We start from the raw sequence: 9,635 nt of genomic DNA on the forward strand, positions 1-9,635 counted from the left end.
CAATCCTCAATCTTCAATCATCAATATTTAACCTTCAATCCTCAATCCTCATTCCTCAATCCTCAATCCTCAATCTTCAATGTTCAATCCTAAATACCCAATCCTCAATCTTCAATCCTCAATCCTCAATCCTCAATTCTCAGTCCTCAACCCTCAGTCCTCAGTCCACAAACCTCAATCCCCAAACCTCAGCCCTCATACTCAATCCTCAATCCTCAATCCTCAATCCTCAATCTTCAATCCTCAATAATCAATCTACAATCCTCAATCCCCAGTCCTCAATCTTCAATCCTCAATGCTCAATCCTCAATCGTATATCCTCAGTCCTCAATCCTCAACCCTCAGCCTTCATCCTCAATCCTCAATCCTCAATCCCCAATACTCAAACTTCAATCCTCAATACTCAATCTTCAACCCTCAACACTCAGTCCCCAATCCTCAATCTTCAATCCTCAATCCTCAATCCTCAATCCTCAATCCTCAATCTTCAATCCTCAATCCTCAATCCTCAATCCTCAATCCTCAATTCTCAATCGTCAATCCTCAAGCCCCAATCCTCAATCTTCAATCCTCAATCCTCAATCCTCAATCCTCAATCCTCAATCGTCAGCCTTCAATCCTCAATACTCAATCTTCAATCCTCAATCTTCAATCCTCAATCCTCAATCCTCATTCTTCAATCCTCAATACCCAATCCTCAATCTTCAATCCTTAATCCTCAATCCTGAATCTTCAATACTCAATAATCAATCTCCAATCCTAGATCCTCAATCCTCAATCTTCAATCCTCAATAATCAATCTACAATCCTCAATCCCCAGTCCTCAATCTTCAATCCTCAATGCTCAATCCTCAATCGTATATCCTCAGTCCTCAATCCTCAACCCTCAGCCTTCATCCTCAATCCTCAATCCTCAATCCCCAATACTCAAACTTCAATCCTCAATACTCAATCTTCAATCCTCAGTCCTCAATCCTCAATCTTCAACCCTCAATAATAAATCTACAATCCTCGAGCCTCAGTCCTCAAACCTCAATTCTGAATCCTCTATCCTGAATCCTCAATCTTCAGCCCTCAGTCCTCAACAATCAGTTGTCAATCCTCAACCCTCAATAGAATATCCTCAATTCACAGTTTTCAATGCTCAATACTCAATCTGCAATCTTCAAATCTCTATCCACAAACTTCAATTCTCATCACTCAATCCTCAACCCTCAGTCCTCATCCTCAACTCTGAATTCTCAATTCTCAATCCTCAACCGTCAATCCTCAATCCTCAATCCTGAACCCTCAATCCTCAGTCCTCAAACCTCAAACACGAACCTCAATACTGAATCCTCAGTCTTCAGCCCTCAGACCTGAACAATCATTTGTCAATCCTCAATCCTCAATCCTCAATAGAATATCCACAATTCACAGTTTTCAATACTCAATCCCGTATCTTCAATCCTCAAATCTCAATCCACAAACATCAATCCTCATCAATCAACCCTCAACGCTCAGGCCTCAATCTTCGATCCTCAATCCTCAATCCTCAATCTTCAATCCTCAATACTCAATCTACAATCCTCAATCCTCAATTCTCAATCCTCAATCCTCAATTCTCAATCGTCAATCCTCAAGCCGCAATCCTCAATCTTCAATCCTCTATCCTCAATCGTCAATCCTCAATCCTCAATCGTCAGCCTTCAATCCTCAATGCTCAATCTTCAATCCTCAATCTTCAATCCTCAATCCTCAATCCTCATTCTTCAATCCTCAATACCCAATCCTCAATCTTCAATCCTTAATCCTCAATCCTGAATCTTCAATACTCAATAATCAATCTCCAATCCTAGATCCTCAATCCCCAATCCTCAATCCTTAATCCTCAATCTTCAATCCTCAATCCCCAGTACTCAATCTTCAATCCTCAATGCTCAAACCTCCATCCTCAATCCTCAGTCCTCAATCCTCAATCCTCAATCCTCAAACCTCAATCCTCAACCGTTAGTCCTCGTCCTCAATCCCCAACCATCAATCCTCAATCATCAATACTCAATCTTCAATCCTCAATCTTCAATCCTCAGTACTCAATCTTCAGTCCTCTATCCTCAATCCTCAATCCTCAATACTCAATCCTCAATCGTCAATCCTCAATCCCCAATCCTCAAGCTTCAAACCTCAATCCTCAATCCTCAATCCTCGATCCTCAATATTCAATCCTCAATACTCAATCTTCAATCCTCAAACCTCAACCCTCAGCCCTCATCATCAATCCTCAATCCTCAATCCTCAATCCTCAACCTTCAATCCTCAATACTCGACCATCAATCCTCAATCCTCAGTCCTCAATCCTCAATATTCAATCCACAGACCCTAATCCTCAATCTTCAATCCTCAATCCTCAATCCTCAATCATCAATCCTCAATCTTCAATCATCAATATTTAACCTTCAATCCTCAATCCTCATTCCTCAATCCTCAATCCTCAATCTTCAATGTTCAATCCTAAATACCCAATCCTCAATCTTCAATCCTCAATCCTCAACCCTCAATTCTCAGTCCTCAACCCTCAGTCCTCAGTCCACAAACCTCAATCCCCAAACCTCAGCCCTCATACTCAATCCTCAATCCTCAATCCTCAATCCTCAATCTTCAATCCTCAATAATCAATCTACAATCCTCAATCCCCAGTCCTCAATCTTCAATCCTCAATGCTCAATCCTCAATCGTATATCCTCAGTCCTCAATCCTCAACCCTCAGCCTTCATCCTCAATCCTCAATCCTCAATCCCCAATACTCAAACTTCAATCCTCAATACTCAATCTTCAACCCTCAACACTCAGTCCCCAATCCTCAATCTTCAATCCTCAATCCTCAATCCTCAATCCTCAATCCTCAATCTTCAATCCTCAATCCTCAATCCTCAATCCTCAATCCTCAATTCTCAATCGTCAATCCTCAAGCCCCAATCCTCAATCTTCAATCCTCAATCCTCAATCCTCAATCCTCAATCCTCAATCGTCAGCCTTCAATCCTCAATACTCAATCTTCAATCCTCAATCTTCAATCCTCAATCCTCAATCCTCATTCTTCAATCCTCAATACCCAATCCTCAATCTTCAATCCTTAATCCTCAATCCTGAATCTTCAATACTCAATAATCAATCTCCAATCCTAGATCCTCAATCCTCAATCTTCAATCCTCAATAATCAATCTACAATCCTCAATCCCCAGTCCTCAATCTTCAATCCTCAATGCTCAATCCTCAATCGTATATCCTCAGTCCTCAATCCTCAACCCTCAGCCTTCATCCTCAATCCTCAATCCTCAATCCCCAATACTCAAACTTCAATCCTCAATACTCAATCTTCAACCCTCAACACTCAGTCTCCAATCCTCAATCTTCAATCCTCAATCCTCAATCCTCAATCCTCAATCCTCAATCTTCAATCCTCAATCCTCAATCCTCAATCCTCAATCCTCAATTCTCAATCGTCAATCCTCAAGCCCCAATCCTCAATCTTCAATCCTCAATCCTCAATCCTCAATCCTCAATCCTCAATCGTCAGCCTTCAATCCTCAATACTCAATCTTCAATCCTCAATCTTCAATCATCAATCCTCAATCCTCATTCTTCAATCCTCAATACCCAATCCTCAATCTTCAATCCTTAATCCTCAATCCTGAATCTTCAATACTCAATAATCAATCTCCAATCCTAGATCCTCAATCCCCAATCCTCAATCCTTAATCCTCAATCTTCAATCCTCAATCCCCAGTACTCAATCTTCAATCCTCAATGCTCAAACCTCCATCCTCAATCCTCAGTCCTCAATCCTCAATCCTCAATCCTCAAACCTCAATGCTCAACCGTTAGTCCTCGTCCTCAATCCCCAACCCTCAATCCTCAATCATCAATACTCAATCTTCAATCCTCAATCTTCAATCCTCAGTACTCAATCTTCTGTCCTCAATCCTCAATCCTCAATCCTCAATACTCAATCCTCAATCGTCAATCCTCAATCCCCAATCCTCAAGCTTCAAACCTCAATCCTCAATCCTCAATCCTCGATCCTCAATATTCAATCCTCAATACTCAATCTTCAATCCACAAACCTCAACCCTCAGCCCTCATCCTCAATCCTCAATCCTCAATCCTCAATCCTCAACCTTCAATCCTCAATACTCGACCATCAATCCTCAATCCTCAGTCCTCAATCCTCAATATTCAATCCACAGACCCTAATCCTCAATCTTCAATCCTCAATCCTCAATCCTCAATACTCAATCCTCAATCCTCAATCTTGAGTCCTCAATACTCAATCTTCAATCCTCAATCCTCAATCCTCAATCCTCAATCCTCAATCCTCAATCCTCAATCCTCAATCCTCAATCTTCAATTCTCAATACTCACTCTTCAATCTACAGCCCTCAGTCTTCAGCAATCAGTTGTCAATCCTCAATCCTCAATAGAATATACTCAATTCACAGTTTTCAATACTCAATACTCAATCTGCAATCTTCAAATCTCTATCCGCAAACATGAATTCTCATCACTCAGCCATCAACACTCAGCCCTCAATGTTCAATCCTCAATCCTCAACTCTCAATCTTCAATCCTCAATAGTGAATCTTCAATCCTCAGTCCCAAATCCTCAATCTTCAATCCTCAATACTGAATCTTTGATCCTCAATCCTCAATCCTCAATCCTCAATCCTCAATCCTCAATCCTCAATCCTCAATCCTCAATCACCAATCCTCAATCTTCCATTCTCAACACTCAATCTACAATCCTCAATCCTCAATCCTCAGTCCTCAATCCTGAAACCTCAATCCTCAACCGTCAGCCCGTGTCCTCAATCCACAACCCTCAATCATCAATCCTCAATCTTCAATCATCAATATTTAACCTTCAATCCTCAATCCTCATTCCTCAATCCTCAACCCTCAATCTTCAATGTTCAATCCTAAATACCCAATCCTCAATCTTCAATCCTCAATCCTCAATCCTCAATTCTCAATCGTCAATCCTCAATCCCCAATCCTCAAGCTTCAAACCTCAATCCTCAATCCTCAATCCTCGATCCTCAATATTCAATCCTCAATACTCAATCTTCAATCCTCAAACCTCAATACTCGACCATCAATCCTCAATCCTCAGTCCTCAATCCTCAATATTCAATCCACAGACCCTAATCCTCAATCTTCAATCCTCAATCGTCAATCCTCAATACTCAATCCTCAATCCTCAACCTTGAGTCCTCAATCCTCAATCCTCAATCCTCAATCCTCAATCCTCAATCCTCAATCACCAATCCTCAATCTTCCATTCTCAACACTCAATCTACAATCCTCAATCCTCAATCCTCAGTCCTAAATCCTGAAACCTCAATCCTCAACCGTCAGCCGTCCTCCTCAATCCACAACACTCAATCATCAATCCTCAATTTTCAATCATCAATATTTAACCTTCAATCCTCAATCCTCAATCCTCAATCCTCAATCCTCAATCTTCAATCCTCAATAATCAATCTACAATCCTCAATCCCCAGTCCTCAATCTTCAATCCTCAATGCTCAATCCTCAATCCTCAATCCTCAATCCTCATTCTTCAATCCTCAATACCCAATCCTCAATCTTCAATCCTCAATCCTCAATCCTCGATCCTCAATATTCAATCCTCAATACTCAATCTTCAATCCTCAAACCTCAACCCTCAGCCCTCATCCTCCATCCTCAATCCACAATCCACAATTCTCAATCTTCAATCCTCAATACTCAATCATCAATCCTCAATCCTCAATCCTCAATCGTCAATCCTCAATCCTCAGTCATGAATACTCAATCTTCAATACTCAATCCTCAATCCTCAATCGTCCATCCTCAATCCTCAATCCTCAATCCTGAATCCTCATTCCTCAAACCTCAATCCTCAACCCTCAGTCCTCATCCTCAATTCTCAATTCTCAATCCTCAATCATCAATCCTCAATCTTCAATCCTCCATAATCAATCTCCAATCCTAGATCCTCAATCCCCAATCCTCAATCCTTAATCCTCAATCTTCAATCCTCAATCCTCAATCCTCAACCCTCATTCTTCAATCCTCAATACCCAATCCTCAATCTTCAATCCTCAATCCTCAATCCTCAATTCTCAATCCTCAGTCCTCAGTCCTCAAACTTCAATCCTCAACACTCAGCCCTCATACTCAATCCTCAACACTCAATCCCCAATCCTCAATCTTCAATCCTCAATAATCAATCTACAATCCTCTATCCCCAGTCCTCAAACCTCAATTCTGAATCCTCAATCCTGAATCCTCAATCTTCAGCCCTGAGTCCTCGACAATCAGTTGTCAATCCTCATTCCTCAATAGAATATCCTCAATTCACAGACTTCAATACTCAATACTCAATCTGCAATCTTCAAATCTCTATCCACAAACTTCAATGCTCATCACTCAACCCTCAACACTCAGTCCCCAATCCTCAATCTTCAATCCTCAATCCTCAATCCTCAATCCTCAATCTTCAACATTCAATCCTCAATACTCAATCTTCAATCCTCAATCCTCAATCCTCAATCCTCAATCCTCAATCCTCAATCGTCAGGCTTCAATCCTCAATACTCAATCTTCAATCCTCAATCCTCAATCCTCAATCCTCAATCCTCATTCTTCAATCCTCAATACCCAATCCTCAATCTTCAATCCTCAATCCTCAATCCTCAATTCTCAATCCTCAACCCTCAGTCCCCAGTCCTCAAACCTCAATCCTCAACCCTCAGCCCTCATCCTCAATCCTCAATCCTCAATCCTCACTACAGAACCTTCAATACTCAATACTCAATCTTCAATCCTCTATCCTCAGTCCTCAATCCTCAATCTTCAATCCACAGTCCCTAATCCTCAATCTTCGATCCTCAATCCTCAATCCTCATTCCTCAACCCTCAATCCTCAATCTTCAATCCTCAGTACTCAATCTTCAGTCCTCAATCCTCAATCCTCAATCCTCAATACTCAATCCTCAATCGTCAATCCTCAATCCCCAATCCTCAATCTTGAATACTCAATCCTCAATCCTCAATCCTCAATCCTCAATACTGAATATTCAATCGTCAATACTCAATCTTCAATCCTCAAACCTCAACCCTCAGCCCTCATCCTCCATCCTCAATCCTCAATCCTCAATTCTCAACCTTCAATCCTCAATACTCTATCATCAATCCTCAATCCTCAATCCTCAATCCTCAATCCTCAATCCCCAGTCCTCAATCTTCAATCCTCAATGCTCAATCCTCAATCCTCTATCCTCAGTCCTCAATCCTCAGTCCTCAATCCTCAAACCTCAATCCTCAACCGTCAGTCCTCGTCCTCAATCCACAACCCTCAATCATCAATCCTCAATCTTCAATACTCAATCCTCAATCCTCAATTCTCAATACTCAATTCTCATCCATCGATCCACAATTCTCAATACTCAACAGAATATCCTGAATTCGCAGGATTCAATACTCAAACCTCAATCCTCAACCCTCAGCCCTCATCCTCCATTCTCAATCCTCAATCCTCAATTCTCAACCTTCAATCCTCAATACTCAATCTTCAATCGTCAATCCTCAATCCTCAATCCTCGATCCTCAATCCTCAATCCTCAATCATCAATCCACAATCCCCAATCCTCAATCCTCAGTCCTCACACCTCAATTCTGAATCCTCAATCCTGAATCCTCAATCTTCAGCCCTCAGGCCTCAACAATCTGTTGCCAATCCTCAATCCTCAATACAATATCCTCAATTCACAGTTTCCAATACTCAATACTCAATTTGCAATCTTCAAATCTCTATCCACAAACATCAATTCTCATCACTCAGCACTCAACACTCAGTCCTCAATGTTCAATCCTCAACGCTCAATTCTCAATCTTCAATCCTCAATACTGAATCTTCAATTCTCATTCCCAAATCCTAAATCTTCAATCCTCAATCCTCAATCCTATATCCTCAAACCTCAATCCTCAATCCTCAATCGTCAATCCTCATTCTTCAATCCTCAATACCCAATCCTCAATCTCCAGTCCTCAATACCCAATCTTCAATCCTCAATCCACAATCCTCAATCCTCAATCCTCAATTCTCAATCCTCAACCCTCAGTCCTCAGTCCTCATACCTCAATCCTCAATCCTCAATCTTCAGTCCTCAATACTCAATCTTCAATCCTCAATCCTCAATCCTCATTCCTCAAACCTCAACCCTCAACCCTCAGTCCTCATCCTTAATTCTCAATTCTCAATCCTCAATCATCAATCCTCAATCTTCAATCCTCAATAATCAATCTCCAATCCTAGATCCTCAATCCCCAATCCTCAATGCTTAATCCTCAATCTTCAATCCTCAATCCCCAGTCCTCAATCTTCAATCCTCAATGCTCAATCCTCAATCCCCTATCCTCAGACCTCAATCCTCAGACCTCAATCCTCAGACCTCAATCCTCAGTCCTCAATCCTCAACCGTCAGTCCTCGTCCTGAATCCACAACCCCCAATCATCAATCCTCAATCTTCAATCATCAATATTTAACCTTCAATCCTCAAACCTCATTCCTCAATCCTCAATCCTCAATCCTCAATGTTCAATCCTCAATACCCAATCCTCAATCTTCAATCCTCAATCCTCAATCCTCAATCCTCAATCCTCAATCCTCAGTTCTCAAACCACAATCCTGAATCGTCAATCCTGAATCCTCAATCTTCAGCCCTCAGTCCTCAACAATCAGTTGTCAATCCTCAATCCTCAATAGAATATCCTCAATTCGCAGTTTTCAATACTCAATACTCAATCTGCAATCTGCAAATCACTATACACAAACATCAATTCTCATCACTCAGCCCTCAACACTCGGTCCTCGATGTTCAATCCTCAATTCTCAATTCTGAATCTTCAATCCTCAATACTGAATCTTCAATCCTCAGTCCCAAACACTCAATCTTCAATCCGCAATCCTCAATCGACAATCCTCATTCCCCAATCCTCAATCTTCAATTCTCAATACTCAATCTTCAATCCTCAATCCTCAATCCTCAATCCTCAATACTCAATCTTCAATCCACAATCCTCAATCCTCAATCCTCAATCCTCAATCCTCAATCCTCAATCCTCAATCCTCCATCCCCAATCCTCAATATTTCATCCTCAATACTCAATTTTCAATCCTCAATCCTCAATCCTCAGTACTCGATCCACAATCCTCAAACATCAATCCTCAATCTTCAATACTCATTCCTCAATCCTCAATTCTCAATCCTCAATACTCAACCATCAATCCTCAATTCTCAATACACAATGGAATATCCTGAATTCGCAGGTTTCAATACTCAATTCTCAATCTGCAATCTTCATATCTCCATCCACAAACATCAATTCTCATCACCCAACCCTCAACTCTCAGTCCCCAATCCTCAATCTTCAATCCTCAATCCTCAAACTTCAATCCTCAATACTCAACATTCAATCCTCAATCCTCAATTCTCAATCCTCAATCCTCAATTCTCAACCCTCAATCCTCAATCCTCAATCCTCATTCTTCAATCCTCAATACCCAACCCTCAATCTTCAATCCTCAATCCTCAATCCTCAATTCTCAATC

Source organism: Calliopsis andreniformis, unplaced genomic scaffold (genome assembly GCF_051401765.1).
Source record: "Calliopsis andreniformis isolate RMS-2024a unplaced genomic scaffold, iyCalAndr_principal scaffold0041, whole genome shotgun sequence".
Lineage (NCBI taxonomy): Eukaryota > Metazoa > Arthropoda > Insecta > Hymenoptera > Andrenidae > Calliopsis > Calliopsis andreniformis.